General features: G+C 40.1%; 1 long non-coding RNA gene across 1 annotated transcript; it reads left to right on the top strand.

The window, feature by feature from the left end:
* The first annotated feature begins 4,088 nt into the window (after window positions 1-4,088).
* Window positions 4,089-16,171, top strand: LOC148150090 (uncharacterized). Its single transcript, XR_015756912.1, has 3 exons — window positions 4,089-4,174; window positions 14,393-14,501; window positions 14,592-16,171. It is a non-coding gene; the product is annotated as an uncharacterized LOC148150090 (long non-coding RNA).
* Window positions 16,172-16,513: the final 342 nt, after the last annotated feature.

Raw genomic sequence — 16,513 nt, 5'->3', positions numbered from 1 at the left:
GTAAAGATATGATGAACTGACACCTATTCAAATCATAAAATGTATTTTGAGAGGTTAATCATGGCTCAGAGCAACTCTAGTCTCCCTGACTGCTTTGATCCTTTGCAATTTGCTTCCCTGCGTAACAGGTCTAGAGCAGATGTTATCTCCCTAGCCCTACACGCATCCCTGGAACATTGGGAGAATAAAGGTACCTGCGTCAGGCTCTTACTTTTTGACCGCATCTCCTCCTTCAGCACTGTAATCTGAACCAAACTAATCTCAAAACTCCGAGCCCTAGGACTGTGCTCCACTCTCTGCAACTGGATTCTTGATTTCCTGACCCACAGACTGCAATCGATGAGGATAGGCAACAGCACGTCCTCCACCATAATCCCCCCGAGGTTAGGTACTCAGCCCCCTACTGTACTCCCGGTATACTCACAACTGTGTGGCCAATTTGCCTGAACTCCATCTGCAAGGGTGCTGATGACACCACTGTTGTAGGCCGGATATCAAACAATGACGAGACAGAATACAGGAAAGAGTTAGACCTGATCTAAACTAAAGGTCTGATCATTGCTTTCAGGAAGCAAGAAGGGTATGACAGGCTCCAATCTACGTCAATGGAACTGAAGTGGAGATGATCAAGCACGTTAAGTTCCTAGCTGTGTTGATCACCAACAATGTATCTTGGAACACCCATGTTGATGTCATAGAGTCATAGAGATGTACAGCATGGAAACAGACATTTTGGTCCAACCCATCCATGCCGAACAGATATCCCAAGATACAACAATGCCTCGTCAACCTCAGGAGACTAAGGAAATTCAGCATGTCCATAAGGACTCTCACCAACCTTTATAGATGCACCATAGAAAGCATCCGATCTGGATGCATCATGGTTTGGTATGGCAACTGCTCTGTCCAGGATCGTAAGAAACTACAAATCGTTGAAACACAGCCCAGTCCATTATACAAGCCAATCTTCCATCCATTGACTCCATCTATTCCTCTTATTACCTCAGAAAGGCAGCCAACATTATCAAAGACCTCTCCCACCCTGATTATAATCTCTTCCAATCTCTTCCATCAAGCAGAAGATACAAAGGTTTAAACAGATGTACCATCAGGTTCAAGAACAGCTTCTTCTCGCTGTTATTAGAATGGACCAGTTAAATTTCAAATCTGATGTTGTTTTTGTTTTTTGTGGACCTTCTTTGCAGCTGTAACTTTCTATTCCTTGCTCTGTTCTATCACCCTAAGATCTTTGTATAGATTGATCTGCCTGTACTCCATAGAAAACAAAACTTTTCACTGAACCTAGGTATGTGTGACAATGATAAATCAAATAGAATAAAATGAAGAATCCTTTTGCTAAAGTAGAGGCCATTCAGCCCATTGTATCAACACCTATCCTCCAAAAGACATCCCGCTCAGATACACAGATACACGCCTCCACTCTATCCCTGTAACCATGCCTTTACCATAGCTAATCAACCCAGCCTGCACAAATGGCACTACGGGCATTTGAGAAGACATTGGATATTTGCTTAAATGGTAACAATGAGCAGAGATATGGGGAAAAGGCACGAGTTTACATTAATTTGACTTGCTGACTCACAATGGACTGAATGAAGTCCTTCAACATCATGACAATTCTGTGATTCTATGTTTTTAGCATCAGTAAAATCAAATGCAATTTAAACTAAAGAGCTTGGAATTTGGTAACCTTTTAACAATGTTTAGTCCTAGTGACACAGAACTATCAATATGTTTACATAAGTGACTTGCAAATCAATTATTAAAGGGACTTTCCGATAATGCATTATGCAATATAATCCAGAAATACCAACAGTATTGACCTAAATCTTTACTGGAAACTGAGTATTTTTGATCCCTAAAGTTCACTTGAGGCAAATACTTTTATAATTGTTGCATGCCAATATTTTTACATATAAAAGACAAGAACCAGTTATTTGGAAAATAACAATCTCAAATTTATACAGGAAATAGGAAAAAAAGCCAACACCTGACTAAAGTTTGGTCTTAGTTGAACATTTTTTAATGTGTCCTTTAAAATGTTTGAACTGGAGGTTTGTGATTTCTTTAGATTTCAGTTTTAATAAAGATGCATCCTGGGCTGCTTAACTTGGCAATGATTTAACATTAGATCCACTTGGAGTGGGAGTGTGAAGAACCAATTGTTGTGGTTCACATAGACAGTGAGGATATATGTAGAAAGCGGAAAGACAGTTTGCTGAGGGAATATGAGCAGCTCAGGACTGAATTACAAGGTAATAATCTCTGGCCAAGAGCATTTTGACACAAGGGTCAACAAGATTAAAAAACTAAACGTAAGGCTCAAAGAGTCATTTGGGAGAAATAGGTTTAAGTTCATAGGACATTGCCAACAGTCCTGGGGAGGGAGGGAGCTGTTTTGATGGTATGAGGTCCACCTGAATCATACTGTGTGCAGATTCCTGGTAAATAACTCGGGCAATGGATAGGAATTTAAACCAAACATTGAGGGTGGATTGGGTGACATCAGTTGCAAGAAAACTACAAACTCAAGGTAAAGGATAAATCTAAAAATAAAGGCTATCTTGTAATGTAAAAGATGAGTTCAAGAATCCATTTTTGGTTTATAAAAAGTAAGAGACAGGCAAGAGTGGACATTGGACAGCTGGAAAATGAGGCTGGAGAAATAGGAATGAGGAACAAAGAAATAGCAGAGGAGCTAAGTAGGTACTTCAGTAGCATACCAGAACGTCAAGAGAGTCAGGGACAGAACTCAATGTAGTGGCTATCACTCAGGAGAAGGCGCTGAGAAACTGAAAGACATGAATGTGGAGAAATGACCCGGACTCGACCCCACAGTTCTGAAGGAGAACCTGAGGAGATTGTGGAAGTATTGGTGGTGATCTTCCAGGCATCACCGGAGTAAGGTCAGATTAGGTAGGTTCCCAGAGGAACTGAAAATGGTGAATGTAACATCGCTAATTAAGAAAGGAGGGATGAAGAAACAGGAAACTGTAGGCCAAAGAAAAAACCTATTCAGATTTTAGAGTCCATTATTAAGGGTATGACAGCGGTGTACTTGGAAGTCCACAGTAAAATACTCATGATTTGAAGATGCTGGCATTGGACTGAGGTGTACAAAGTTAAAAACCACATAACACCAGGTTATAGTCCAACAGGTTTAATTGGAAGCACTAGCTCTCGGACCGCTGCTCCTTCATTTTAATAGATCAAGGGTTCTCTTCCTCAAGCTGAGAATCAAGCCAGGTTTTATAGGAATCTTGTACAATGAGGTTGATTAAAATGGGGAAAGATAAAATGTATTTGGAAATTAAGTAATCCAGTTATAATGATGATAATTGAATAAATCAGTTATTAGAAGAATATCCTGATTGCCGATACAATGTAACATCCTGACAGTATCAATGAGCTATTGATGGGTCAGGAGATTTTTTTATCTCACTGCAGGTAGGTGAGAATGTCTCTTTTGCAACAGTAAGGTGCTTCCATTGTTCCTGTCCTGGGGAAAGGGTCCTTTGATCCCTCTATGTCTGACCTTATTTTTGTGTGGCTTTGGTATTGCTGTGCCATAAGACTGCCCTCAGGGCTTTGGGACAACTGTGTTGACCGGGCATTGTTAGTGTGTTTTGGGAAGTATATTCCCTTGTCTGCGAGTGTCTATAGTTCTGTCTGATTTCACTTGTCAGCCTGTGTGTTCACTGCTGAGGAATTCTGGGTGTTTTGGGTATAGTTTGGCCAAGTTTGCTTTCCTATGTTCTGTGTGGGCCTACTATGGGTAGGCAGGGTGGCAGATCTTTTCCCACAAATTTTAATAGGGGCTTTATCAGATCAGTATATTGTTACAGAGTGGGAGGTAGATTACAAATTTTAACAGAAAGGAGGCTTACAGTTGTAGATAGTTGTTGTTTAATGTTCTCTTTTGGAGTTAAAAATAAGTTGTTATTTTTCTCTTAAATAGTGGATTTTGGGTAGTTCTCTGTCACTCATACTTTAACAGATTATGAGGCAAAGGTTGAGATGGTCATTCCTACAGTCTATGACGTCAGTAAACGAGTTCTTTAAATTCCAGGTTGCACAATGTCTTAGCGTAAAGAGTCCGATATCAGAAACAAAATCAAAGAAGCTCCACGATTTTAACTCTTCTAAGCCTCAGGTAAATTGACTGATTAAAGGAATATAGAAATAAAAGAACAATAATTATGAATTTTGGTTAACTTGAGAACTAATTCAAACTGCGTATGACTGTTAATTTTATAAATAGAAATGGTGTGGAAATGTTAGCATATGCATAAAAATTTTACCAGTACAAACTTTTATTTAGGTGCAAAGTCTTTCTGTAAGAAAAAAAATATGGTAACTCTGGACAAAATACAAAGAATTTGGTTTGTTTAACATTTAACTTCAATCACAAGCTGAATCTATTACGTAATTGTCCACTGTCTAGACACTGACATTGAGAGGACCATGTTCCTGGTAATTCTTGAAATTTGCTTCTGTGCTGTTAATATAGCTCCAAGTAAGTATTTAAGTATTTAGATATTTATTAGATCTTTAGCTGTGCTAACTAAATAATTGTATACATTTTAATACCGTGACTGATAATATGAAGACCATATTGAGGCACATTAGATGTAAGTTCTGCAGAACATAAAGCAAAGAGCCCTGTGTTCGAGTCTTAATACAGTACAAAGCTCTGTTCTGGGTCAACTCTGCCTCTTATATTAAAACATGACTGGCCTGCCTGTAACATGACGGAAACTTTTATATAAACAATGTGCTAGGATGATCCAACTTGTACATTGACCATAAATTACATCTGCTGCTTTAACACCCTTGATTAATGCAGAGAGCTTGAGAAAGTCAGCATTCTGGCAGTGTCTGGAGAGAGAAAATGGAGTTAATATTTCAAATTCACCCTTTGTCAGAACCTTTCTGTCTGTTTTGGTTTCAGACTTCCATCACCCACAATTCTCAGTGTCTATTTACCTGAATAATATACTTGATTAAACACCTGCAAACAATTGGTTGATTTTAATACTTTCTCTCTGTTGTTGGAGCATTGGGATCCAGAACGCTGATGCAGACCAGTCAATGGGTGCTGGTTTCTTTCCCTACTCTAACATGGGGATTCGATAGGATATGGTGATCAGAAGGAGCTGTGAGCATGTGGAATCCCAGCATGCCCCACAGTTACTCTGACTATCACATGGCTTCCACTCAATGGCCCCTGACTTTTCCGGAAACTAGAGATCATCCCCCTCACCTCTTACACATCCTGAATGCAAGTTCTCCTGATTTGCTCTGAACTCTACAATAGCATTTACTCTCCTGAACAGTGTGTCCCATGTAACTACATTCATTAAGGGCAGCTGGCTGCAAAACAATCAAAAATCCTCTCCAGGATCCTGGAATGATCCTGAGGTGTGAAAGTTAATGATAACAGTCACTTTCAATAGGTACGGGTGCATGCCCACCAGCAGAGATTGGATGCCATCTCAGCACCTATTACTCCATGGATAAAACTGACTGCCAGACTTGCATGGTCGAACTTTCTCCTGCACTGAGCTTCTGTCATGTCCACTGTTTGTTTCATTTGTTCAATGGGGCATCCCAAATAGGCCTCAAGAAAATGATCATGAGCCACTTTCTGAAACTGCTTCCATCCAAGGTGGGATGCACACACAGGGATATCAGTAAGAGAACTTCAGGATTTTGACCCAGTGACAGTCAAGGGATTGCAGTCAAGTGCGGAGTCAGAATGTTGTGTGGCTTGGAGGTGAACTTGATACTGCTGGTGCTCCTATGCATTTGCCAATCTTCACCTCTTAATGATAAAGGTCACAGACGTGAAGGATTGTTAGATCATTCCTGATAGATTCTGCCAATGGGGTAACAGTGGGTCTGCTAGACGTCTCTGCCTTACTGGCTTTCAACCCTGTCAAGTTACACTGCTCACGTTTGTGGGTGGAGAAATTGCTGCATGAGTTATATGAACACATCACAGTGTTAAAGCTGGTACTTCATGATAATTAGTTGCCTTTATTGTAGTAGAAAGGATTTAATCATTATTTTTATTACTAAAGTAAAGAACATATTGATTGAGGATGGATGAATAGAGACGCATTTTGTCAAAGGGTTTCCTCTTGAACTAATCAGGACACTTTATACAATTACTAAGGCAAAGGGAAAAACAAATTCAACATTTATACTCTGTGAGAAGAGGATGCTGATTGGCTGACAGGTGAACCCAGATTAGTAGCAATATTGCTTTGAAGAATTAATCAGTTTGTCACCAATGGGATGCTGCTGATAAGCCTGTGATACTTTCAGTCTGTCACACACATGAATAATGTGGTATATGACCCTCAATGCTGATGTGATGTGGTTTGTAGTTTGCAGCAAGGCTGGCAGAACATACCAAAAACATGGTTGTTCACAATAAGTAGGGTATTGATTGTGTCCAATGAATACATGCTTGCAAATTCAAAACCACATGTTGAGATGTGCAATTGACATTTGTTCGATAATCCTGAGTGCACAAAGAATTATACTGAAAACCAATCTGGGTTTTCTACTTGGACTGACAGTGCAGCACACTTACACATTGTGTGTATAGTGGAAACTACATGTATTAACACACAGGGTGCTGTTCTTTGAGAACAGAAAGAATATTTACACATGTTGCAATGGGACAAAATAGAAAGCAATCACTTTATGATGCATCTGAGAGGGAAATGGCTTGACCAATCAGAGTCAATCAGCCTGGTTTAAAATTTAAACTAACAGGGAAGGCAGATGAACTCATGGCATGGTTAAGAACATGGGACTGGGATATCATAGAAATTACAGAAACATGGCACAGGGATGGACAGGGCTGGCAGCTTAATGTTCCAGGATACAAATGCTACAGGAAGGATAGAAAGGGAGGCAAGAGAGGAGGGGGAGTGGCATTTTTGATAAGGGATAGCATTACAGCTGTACTGAGGGAGGATATTCCTGGAATTACATCCAGGGATGTTATTTGGGTGGAACTGAGAAATAAGAAAGGGATGGTCACCTTATTGGGTTTGTATTATAGACCCCCTAATAGTCAGAGGGAAATTGAGAAACAAATTTGTAAGGAGAGCTCAGTTATCTGTAAGAATAATAGGGTGGTTATGATAGGGGATTTTATTTTTCCAAACATAGATTGGGACTGCCATAGTGTTAAAGGTTTAGATGGAGAGGAATTTGCTAATTGTGTACAAGAACATTTTCTGATTCAGTACATGGGTGTACCTACTAGAGAAGGTGCAAAACCTGACCTACTCTTGGGAAATAAGGCAGGGCAGGTGACAGAGGTGTCAGTGGGGGAGCACATTGGGGCCAGCGACCATAATTCTATTAGATTTAAAATAGTGATGGAAAAGGATAGACCAAATCTAAAAGTTGAAGTTCTAAATTGGAGAAAGACCAATGTTCATGATATAGGCAAGAACTTTCAAAAGCTGACTGGGGGCAAATGTTTGAAGTTAAAGGGATGGCTGGAAAATAGGAAGCCTTCAGAAATGAGATAACGAGAATCCAGAGAAAGTATATTCCTGTTAGGGTGAAAGGGAAGGCTGGTAGGTATAGGGAATGCTGGTTGACTAAAGAAATTAAGGGTTTGGTTAAGAAAAAGAAGGAAGCATATGTCAGGTAAAGACAGGATAGATGAAGTGAATCCTTAGAAGAGTATAAAGACAGTAGGAGTATACATAAAAGGGAAATCAGGAGGGAAAAAAGGGGACATGAGATAGCTTTGGCAAATAGAATTAAGGAGAATCCAAAGGGTTTTTACAAATACATTAAAGACAAAAGGGTAACTAAGGCAAAAATAGGGCCCCTCAAAGATCAGCAAGGCGGCCTTTGTGTGGAGCTGCAGGAAATGGGGGAGATACTAAACGAGTATTTTGCATCAGTGTTTACTGTGGAAAAGGATATGGAAGATATAGACTGTAGGGAAATGGATGGTGTCATCTTGCAAAATGTCCATATTACAGAGGAGAAAGTTCTGGATGTCTTGAAATGCATGAAGGTGGATAATTCCCCAGGACTTGATCAGGTGTACGCTAGAACTCTGTGGGAAGCTAGGGAAGTGATTGCTGGGCCTCTTGCTGAGCTATTTGTATCATCGATAGTCACAAGTGAAGTGCCGGAAGACTGGAGGTTGGCTAACATGGTGCTACTGTTTAAGAAAGGTGGTAAGGACAAGCCAGGAAACTATAGACCAGTGAGCCTGACCTCAGTGGTGGGCAAGTTGTTGAGGGAATCCTGAGGGACAGGATGTACATGTATTTGTAAAGACAAGGACTGATTAAGGATAGTCAACATGGTTTTGTGTGTGGGAAATCATGTCTCACAATCTTGATTGAGTTTTTTGAAGAAGCAACAAAGAGGATTGATGAGGGCAGAGCTGTGGATGTGATCTATATGGACTTCAGTAAGGTATTCAACTTGATTCCCCATGGGAGAATGATTAGCAAGCTCAGATCTCATGGAATACAGGGAGAACTAGCCATTTGGGTACAGAACTGGCTCAAAGGTAGAAGACAGAGGGTGGTGGTGGAGGGTTATTTTTCAGACTGGAGGCCTGTGACCAGTGGAGTGCCACAAGGATCGATGCTGGGTCCACTGCTTTTCGTCATTTATATACATTATTTGGATGTGAGCATAAGAGGTATAGTTAGTAAGTTTGTAGATGACACCAAAATTGGAGGTGTAGTGGACAGCAAAGAAGGTTACTTCAGATTACAACATATTCTTGATCAGATGGGCCAATGAGCTGAGAAGTGGCAGATGGAGTTTAATTTAGATAAATGCAAGGTGCTGTATTTTGGGAAAGCAATCTTAGCAGGACTTATACACTTAATGGTAAGGTCCTAGGGAGTGTTGCTGAACAAAGAGACCTTGGAGTGCAGGTTCATAGCTCCTTGAAAGTGGAGTCACAGGTAGTTAGGATAGTGAAGGCGGCGTTTGGTATGCTTTCCTTTATTGGTCAGAGTATTGAGTACAGGAATTGGGAGGTCTGTACAGGAATTGGGAGGTCTGTACAGGACATTGGTTAGGCCACTGTTGGAATATTGTGTGCGATTCTGGTCTCCTTCCTATCAGAAAGATGTTGTGAAACTTGAAAGTGTTCAGAAAAGATTTACAAGGATGTTGCCAGGGTTGGAGGATTTGAGCTACAGGGAGAGGCTGAACAGACTGGTGTTGTTTTCCCTGGAGCATCGGAGGCTGAGGGGTGACCTTATAGAGGTTTACAAAATTATGAGGTGCATGGATAGGATAAATAGACAAAGTCTTTTCCCTGGGGTGGAGAAGTCCAGAACTAGAAGGCATAGGTTTAGGGTGAGAGGGGAAAGATATAAAAGAGACCTAAGGGGCAAGTTTCTCACACAGAGGGTGGTACATGTATGGAATGAGCTGCCAGATGAAGTGGTGGAGGCTGGTACATTTGCAACATTTAAAGGCATTTGGATGGGTATATGAATAGGAAGTGTTTGGAGAGATGTGGGCTGAGTGCTGGCAGGTAGAACTAGATTGGGTTGGGATATCTGGTCGGCATGGACGGTTTGGACCGGAGGGTCTGTTTCCATGCTGTACATCTTATGACTCTAACTGGTGCATTTTCTGTGACATTGCCTCCACCAATCAGATTTCATTAACTAATGTGCACTCTTACATTGTAAAAATTGTTTTCCTTTAACAATCAATGGCATTATCATTACTGAATTCCCTAATACCTGTATTACCATTCAGGAAATTACCATTCATCAGAAACTGGCCTAGAATTTTCATTTAGAAACTGTGGCTACAAGGTGCAGATCAGAAACTAGGAAGCCTGCAATGAATAAATCACTGCCTGACTCCCCAAGTCCTGGCTTTATCTCCAAGTTTTAAGTCCGGAGTATGATTGGAAATTCCACTTGACTGTATAAGTGCTACTCGAACAACACTCAAGACCCTTGACATCATTCAGGGCAAAAGGAGCTCTTTTGATTGTCACGACATCCACAAATATTCACTCCCTCCACCACCAGCAATGCTCAGTAGCAGTAGTGTGTCATTTTTTGGATGCACAATAGAAATTCACCAAGGCTTCTTCGACAGCACCTTCCTAATTCTCATCTACTTCCATCTAAAAGAACAAGGGCAACAGCTGCATGGGAACACCATCACCTGCAAGTTCCATCATTCACCATTCTGAGAGGAAACACCATTCTGATGTTCCTTCTACATCATTGGATCAAAACCCTGGAACCCACCTCCCTCACAGCATTGTAGATGTGGCTACACCAAAGGACAGCAGTGGTTCAAGAATGTAGCTCACCGTCACTTTCTCAAGGGCAACTAGGTTTAGGCAATAAACACTGGCCCAACCAGCGACTCACAAATCCTGTGAATGATTTCTTGTAAAAAGTGTTCTTGCAAATGTTCCCGATAGGTGCAATGTGCGATGTTTCAAAAAAATGATTTTTTTCTCACATATATTCAAGTTCTCTAACACCAAATGACTGTAGACACATTAAATCTGATGTCATTTACATGGTTTGATGCACGCAATAATGATTTGTGAAAATTATGAATTGTAATTTTTATAATTAAGGCTTTGGTTCAAGAGGAAATCATACTGTTCCTCATGATATTACAAGCCGATCTGGAATGACACAGCTATACAATGCTGCAGTGGTAAAAGCTGAAAGAGTAACAAGGCCTATGACTAATGTTCGCTGGGTACAGTTAAAACATATAGGCGTAAGATAAGTTAATTGCACTAAGTTTCACTTTTGGTTTGATGTCCTCTAAAACCATGCCAAGTGTAAGAACTTTCTGTTGTGTTTTTTATTTGCAAAATAAGGACTGAAGGTTGATGTGGTGACATTCTAAAATTTAAATACTTGTAAAAACTAATGTCATTTACAAAATACCTTGCAAGAACTGTTAAATTTACAAAATAAATACAAAACAAAAAAAAAATACAAAACAAAAAAAATTACAAAATAAAGGTGTTGGCCCCCTGTGTTCTCTGTCTATGACCTGATGTTTATATTGATTCTAATCTAAAAAGTGAGATAACGGAGTTTTACATGAATTCATGCAGTTTTTGAGCAAAGTACAATGTAACCCTGCAAATTCACCCCACAAAATATATGTGTGCATGTGGGTCTTTGTCTGTGTGTGTGTGTCTGTCTGTCTGTCTTTCTGGGTTGGGGCTTGTGTGAGAAAGTGTATGTATGTGTGTATTGAGTGCAGAGCATCTTAACTCTGTGAGGGGTGCATGTGTGAGTGTGGGAGTGTGTGTGTGTCTGTAAGGTGTGTGTGTGTGTGTCCGTGTGTATAGGAGTGTCTCTGTCTGTGCCTGTGTGTATGAGTGTGTGTAGGAGTATCTCTGTGTGTATAGTGCAAAGGTGGTCACCTGTAATGTGACATGAACCCAAGGTCCCTTTTGAGGCCCTCCCTATGGGTACCAAACTTAGCTATCAGCCTCTGCTCGGCCGCTTTTCTCTGCTACCTGTCCTGAAGTTCACCTTGGAGGATGGTCACCCAAAGGTCTGAGGCTGAATGTCCTGGACCACTGAAGTGTTCCCCAACTGGGAGGGAACACTCCTGTCTGTTGATTGTTGTGTGGTGCCCATTCATCTGTTGTCGTAGCCTTTGCTCGGTTTCCCCAATGTACCGTGCGTCCAGGTATCCTTGCCTGCAATGTATAAGATAGACAATGTTGGCTGAGTCACATGAGTACCTTCCATGTACAAGTTGGGAGGTGTCCCCACTCGTAATGGTGGTATCTATGTCCACACTCTGACATGTCTTGCAGCGTCCACCGTGACAGGGTTGTATGGAGTTGTCCTGAGAGCCGGGCAGCTTGCTACAAACAATGATCTGTTTGAGGTTTGGCAGTTATTTAAAGGCAAGTAGTGGAGGTGTGGGGAAGGTCTTGGTGAGGTGCTCATCCTCATTGATAATGTGTTGCAGGTCACAAAGAACATGGCGTAATTTTTCAGCTCTTGGAAAATACTGAACAACGAAGGGTACCCTGTCGGTTGCAGCATGTGTCTGTCTCCTGAGGAGGTCATTACAGGGGGCCAACACCTTCAACATATTGTCTAGCTATCACCATTGTTCACAGCTAACCCGAGAATGCAACTTTTTAAAAAAAAGGTTTTGTGATTTACACATGAAAGAAGTGAAACCATCACGGTATTCTAACAGATGAAAGGCTTAACAGACAATCAATTTTTCAATGTATAATTTCAGTTACATCACACTGTAAATTTTTGCTATAAATTCTGTGTGTTAGGATTGAGCCCTCCACTACCAGCTGATGAAGGAGCGACGCTCCGAAAGCTAGTGTGCTTCCAATTAAACCTGTTGGACAATAACCTGGTATTATGTGATTTTTAACTGTTTCTCATATTGATGATACTTCTAACTTTTTAAAATGTAATTCAAATTTAATTGTTGTGTCCTTGGTACAAGCCCTACACTTACCAGTCAAATGAAACCACTGATTGACAGATCATTGAAACTACTGCATTACCTGTTTTTTGATCTTAAATGAATTTAACTACCAAAGTCTGAACAAGGGCCATTCTCCTACAATCGTCTTCCTTTGTGCTTCGTATGACTCCAGTCAGTGGGATACATTTTCACTTGGATATGATTTTATTGGTACAACATGATCACAAGGCCACATGCTTTCTCAACTCAGGAATTCAACTCATTTTGTATGGACAAACTGAGGATGAAATGAGGTAAGGCAGCAAGTAACCCTCCCAGAACCAAAATGAAGTATCAGTGAACAGGTTATTTCTGGGTCAATTCTGCTTAGTAGCATAGTCATAGAACCTTGCATCACATTAATGATGATTCGGAGTAGACCAATAGGACAGGAATTGGCTGGAATTTTTTTTATATAGATAGTATACACATAGTCATTATGGCACAGATGACATCGATTGCAGCTGTATTGGAAAAGAAAGTTGACTGGGAGCACAAACCAGAATATGGTCAGGTTCTATTGGGTTTCCTCTGTCCAGTGCAATCAACTATGTCTTGCTATCACAAAGAATTAATGAGATTATCTGAAGAGATGACTGTGATATTGAGACCTCACGAGAAGTCCAAGATAGATAATTTATTTGATGCTTGACGCTGAAGAAGTTTGCAAATATTTCAGTTTTACCCCTTGCACAGCTAAGCTGGGCTGTGCCATCATTCATGATGAGGTGATTGTAAAACCTCCTTCTCTGGTTATTTATTTTACTGTTCACCACCATTCTCTATTGGATGCAACATGAGCTCAGACCTTTAATCAGGTTTTTCAGTTTTGGGATCACGGTTCTGTCAGTAGCACAATGCTTCTGATGGTGAGACTGAACATATCAAGGGAGGTGATGGAAGAGGCTGGGACATCGATTGACAGGAGTGATTCTGTGAATATGACTATATCCAACTGCTACTTGACTAGATCATGAGATGGTTTTCTGCCTTTGGCAGAAATCTTTAGATATTGGCAAAGGATGATTTTCCTCTGAGTGCAATTTGACTTTGAAGTAACTGATGTCTATGTTTTTGAGAGATGATCCATCCACCTTTAATTTTGGATTTCCTATTGTGGTTAAGATAAGTCAGGTCATTTTAAAGGGTATTTCAGAATCAATAACATTGTAAAGAATACACATTGTTGCCACATGTAAAGTCCCTGAGGACAATACAGCCACTTTCTCGTTGGAAAGAGATAACTGGTGGTGAGTTTAACCTGAGGGTCACCCTACCTTAAGCAAGGGAAGAGGTTGGAGAGTGATGGACCTTTGTGATAAACTCAGCTGGTGCAGGAATTGAACCCCTACTGTTGGTGCCATTCTGCATCACACTCCAATTGCCCAGTTAAATGATCCCATGTCACACACAGACTAAACCAGAGCTGCAGATTTCTTTCCTAAATGTACATTTTCTATGACAATCTAGTCATTTCACAGACACCAGTACATAGACTGGATTTTAATAAAATGAATGGAATTTAAATTCTCCCAGATTCTGTGATGGGATTTGAACTCCACACCATTAGTTCGGACTTCTAGATTATCACTACAATGTTTTTTAAACTTGTGATTTTTGAGTCTATAATTATTCTGTTTCTGTGTAATTGTAATATTTTCATATGCAATAGGCTTGTTCGGCAAAATTGATGTATCATTTCCAAAGTGGAGATAGTAATGGTCACACTGGCTGATATAATAATGTTTAGACAAAGCTACAAAAAAAAGCAGAAAAGCATAAACATAATTTTGTTAGTTAATTTGTGAAAGTTTGGAGCATTTACAGACAAAAATTCTCAATGTTTCAGAGTTACCACAGATGATGGACACCAGTCGCTAATTTACAAAGGAAAGAGATTTGGCCCCTTCTCTCGGACCGTTGTCACTGATGCTGCTCACATGTCAGATCGGTGGACAGTATGTGTTAATGCTGTTGGAAGATTTTATTAAAGTCCAAATTAATTTATGGACTATAATATTTATTCACATCTTTTTTTCATTGTGCAGGTGACGGATGTGAGGCTAATACGAGGATGTACAGTTGGAGACTTTGTGCGAGCGGGTAGTCAAAACTATAATGTGCTCACTGACAAGTGCCATGATGCTTCAAGGACAATGATGCAAGAATAGACGGTTCTACTGCTATACATCATGGACTGTACTTTAAGAAATGGTTTTATAATCCTAGGTACAAGACAGTCGGCCATATCAAACTAAATTACGCGATCTAGAACAAGAGAATAGAAAGATATCTTCAATCTGCTTAGTCTTTAGGATGCAATCATTTCCATTTCCCCATAAACTACATAGGATCCTCTGGTTAAAAAAAACATACACATAAATGTTCAGAATACAACACAGTAAAGGGTGCTGAATACACAGCACAGTCTGACCAGATTGCTCCAACATGTCTTTAGAGAAATGCTACATTTTGCATTGCAAGAATTGTAAAATGGCTTAAATTGTTCCAGTAAAATTAATTAGAGTTGTCGATGATTTCAAACTACAAAGTGGATATATTAATTGCATACTTCACAATGGGGTTCATTCTGGAATCTGAAATTGGGGGTCGTTCATCATTACTCACCATCGGGAATGCCTTGAGGTGTCTTTGAAAACGTAAACTTACTTTCAAAATGTTATCATCATACAAAACTCTTGCATCTTACTGCTTTATTTCTAATTCTGCTTTTCATTAACCCACTTTCACCTTTACTAACGCTAACATTCTTCTACACAAAATTTTGTTGTTTACTGTTGCAAATATCTGCTTCTATCACACATACTCAAAGCTGGAATACTTAACTGGGAAGTTTTTTCATTTCTCTCGTGGGATGTGGGTGTCACTGACTGGCCAACATTTATTGCCTGACTGTAGTTATCATTGAAAAGTGGTAGTGAACTGCCTTTGTGGACTACTGCAGTCCATATGCAGTCCCCTTGTGAGAAAATTCCAGGATTTTGTCTCAGTGAAAGGAACAGCAATATATTTCCAGTTCAGGATGGTGGCCTGAGAGGGAACTTGCAGGTGATGGCATTCTCATGCATCTGCTGCCCTTATCCTTCTCGCTGGAACTGGTTGTGGGTTTGGAAGGTGCTGTCTGAGGATCTTTGATGGGTTTCTGGTGCATTGTGTAGATCGGATACACTGTAATATCTCAATGAGAAAGTTACAGAGGACGCGGGAACATCAGACTTGAGAGCAAAAGATTGGCCATTCATCTTAGAGCCTGCTCCATCATATAACTTCATGGCCAACTTGGTTGTAGTTTAAACTCCATTTCACAATCTGATCCCTCCCATTACCCTCCAATGGGTAAACCCAGGAATGTGTTGAATTATCTTACTCTGAACTACATCTAAAGTTTTATATGCTTTATCAAAGGAGAATAAAACTGTGCGCAGCACTCTAGAAGTGGACATACTATGAAGCTTGTAGAATTTTCATACTCTTGTATTCCATTCCCTTGAACATTCATATAATTCATGTATCAGCACACACTGATCCCTTTGTATCAGAGCTCTATTTAATTACTGTACTTTTCTCAATTTATTTGTTAGTGATTAAATGCACATCTCCCACATTATACTTGACCTGTCAATGTATTTGCCAGCTCCTTTCAGATCCTCTCTCACCCTTGCATGCAGTATGTGATTTATGTGATTGTATGCACACTTTCCAGTCATTAGTCACAATGCCGTGTGTTACTTACCACATGTCTACCCAAACACAAATGTTGTCCAGCTTCTGTTGCACACAGTTTTATTGAATGCAGCACAGCAGGTTAGGAACTTTCTCAGCTTTATATGCCTAGGCTTAAAGAGCAAAAGCCAGGAAGTTATGCTGAATGTTTATAAATAATGGTCTAGCCTCAACTGGATTTCTTCATCCAATTAGAGGCACCACTCTTTAGGAAGGATGATAATAT

The sequence above is a fragment of the Chiloscyllium plagiosum genome, unplaced genomic scaffold (assembly GCF_037043375.1).
Source record: "Chiloscyllium plagiosum isolate Xiang-an unplaced genomic scaffold, Cpla_swu_hap1 HiC_scaffold_4, whole genome shotgun sequence".
NCBI classification, from domain to species: domain Eukaryota; kingdom Metazoa; phylum Chordata; class Chondrichthyes; order Orectolobiformes; family Hemiscylliidae; genus Chiloscyllium; species Chiloscyllium plagiosum.
This window is presented reverse-complemented; position numbering and strand designations above follow the sequence as displayed.